Genomic DNA, 2,634 nt, shown 5'->3' on the forward strand with positions numbered 1-2,634 from the left:
CGTTAGAAACGGGTCTGTGAGGAGCGGCCATGCTGCCGTTAGAGGAGTGCACACTGCAGGGAGGCTTCGGCTGGAAGAAGGGACTTCCACTGATGCTTAGTGGGGTGGGCATGGGCTGGGGTGCCTGGTGGCCCCTGCGTGCCTGTGATGCGACATACGTAAAGGCTGTGGCAGCGCTCCAACTGACGTCCCAAAGCTTGCGAGCAGGCTGTGCGATAATAAAAGCTTGCTAGCGAAATAACTGTAAGCAAGTGCAGCTGTACGGTCACTCCAACAGTGACAACTTTGGCCTCTATATTGTGTGTCAATAGGTCCAAGCCAAAATCCATTAATTACTAGTAATGATGTTTGGGTTTGACTTCCAGCCCAGCCAGTTTGCCCTGGGCTTTTCCCAGCTCATGTTTCTACAATAAAATTTCCAAGTGTAGTTTTATTGCCGTTGTGAGCAGCAGAGCGGACTCCCACTCCTTTGCCGTAGGGTTGGGTTGGCAGAACTAGGGACTGCATCAAGCTGTGACCTTCCTTCACCCCAAAACTCTGACCAAGTTAAACGTAAAGGGGAAACTTCCCTGACTGGTAACCAGCGGTGATTTACCTTGGGGCGGGTGACATGGTTTATGCCCAGAGCCGCGGGGATGTCCTGCTGTGCCCACAGCCTGGCATGTGAAGGTGCCTCTGTCTCTGCCGGTTCTCCTGGGTGTTCAGCAGCTGCTTTGCCAAGTTGTCCTCGCAGCGAGAACAGGAGCCAGTTTGCAGGCAGACATCAGAGGTGGCTGTGCTGGTATGCAGGAGGTGGAACAGGAGTGTGGATGGGGGGAAGGACAGGCAGCATGAATCAGTCTGGATGCATCCTGACCTGCCCCATGTGGGGGCATGTTCTTCTTTCAGCCTTCCTGCCCCTATCTCTGAGGTCCTGGGTCTCCACAGGGAAACAGCGGTGGTTACTAGCTGTTGGCTGGCATAGTCCTTGCCTGGAAGCTGTACGAAAGGCCCTGCCGCTTCCTTCTGCAGCTGCTGCTTCCAGTGCACCCCCTGTGCCATGCTGGCCCAGACGTTTCTGTGGCTCCGCAGCAAAACTGCTCTGGAGAGGGGCAAGCTCAGCACATTCTCTCTGCCACTGCGGGGCTGGGGACCAGCCCTGGCCGAGCAGGTGGTGGCGGCTAAGGCCATGCTATGGCCAGACCTCCACCCACAGCTGCCGGTGGTACCCCTGTGCCTGTGCTGGTCACATCTGTGCTGCCGTTGTCACTTACTCCAGAGCAGGGTCACCCAGGGCTTCTGCTGGCATACTCATGCCTGTGTCTAAGCTGGCTGTAGGATTCACATCCCTTGTTACAGCTTCATTAGGCTAAATCGCTTTTATTTTTATAGCAGGATTACCCACTGATAGCTGTAAAGCCGGGTGGAGATGAGGCACAGGTGGCTTTCACTGCAGGCTGGTTTTGCAAGGTCATTCACAGCTGGGTGAGAGCACAGGCGATGGCCAAGCTGGCAACGTCCGTGGTGATGCTGCAGTGACAGTCCCCTGTAAGCAGGGACATCGGGGACACTTTCATTCACCTCCTTGTATTTTTACTTTGCTTTTTCACCTCTACGGCTGCTGGTGTGCTAGGGTCACTTTGCGGTTCGAGTGCGCTTATGACCTGGGTGCATCTGGGGCAATGGTGTTTGTTTACTGGGGGAAACTTGAGCTGGGCGGGTGGTGGCATCTGAGCCACAGCCTCTTGGCTCTGTGCTAATCGCTGTGAATGTCACAACATGGCCCGGGTTGCTGCTGGGCGCGGATCAGGTAGCGGTCGGATAGTGCGGCACAGCTCAGTTGTGTATGGCGCGTGGGATTCCCTTCCCCGGGGCTTGGAGCACCTCTGGGCTACGGCTCGCAGAGGGACGCAGCTGCCCTGTCCTCATCAGGAGTGCTCAGCATGACTGTACAAGCACTAACAAGCAGTGCAGCCATGGGCATAGAGCAGATCTGACCCCTTCCATACTTCCTTGCAGAGCTTGTCAGGACAGCAGCTCTCCTTGAGGATGTATAGCTCCTATAGGATCCTGCATGGGATGTTCCCACCTTGTACAGCCTCTGGTTGGGATGTTGTTGACCTGATGTGTGCTGGAGACTGGGGCCTGATTCACAGGTTGAGGTCTAGCAGGTGTAGGTCTGTGCAGGGTATAGGTCCGTCTGACCCAGCCCTGTGGTGGGCGTGAGCCGCTGTCACAGTGCTTAAAGCGTGACCATGGGGTCTCCTAGCTACTTTTTAACTACTGCAGCCAAGGCTTCCTTTTCAGGTGAGAAAGGAGTGTGTATGCGTATTGCAAGAAAACTAAGAGGATGATGGTTCGTGCTCTGCTTCCCCTTCTTCTTACACTTTTTTTTTTTTTAACATACAAGCCTGTGAGAAAGGAGTGTGTATGCGTATTGCAAGAAAACTAAGAGGATGATGGTTCGTGCTCTGCTTACCCTTCTTCTTACACTTTTTTTTTTTTTTAACATACAAGCCTGTGAGGGCTGGAAGGTGGAAGAGCAAGCCAGCCAGCCTGCTTGGGATACAAATTCCTATCGCGGCTGTATCCAGAGGCCCTCCAGGCATGTGTTAAAGCAAGACAAATACCTGGCACATGGTTTGTTTTCTCTTT

This window comes from Phaethon lepturus, unplaced genomic scaffold (assembly GCF_000687285.1).
Source record: "Phaethon lepturus isolate BGI_N335 unplaced genomic scaffold, ASM68728v1 scaffold37378, whole genome shotgun sequence".
In the NCBI taxonomy this organism is placed as follows: domain Eukaryota; kingdom Metazoa; phylum Chordata; class Aves; order Phaethontiformes; family Phaethontidae; genus Phaethon; species Phaethon lepturus.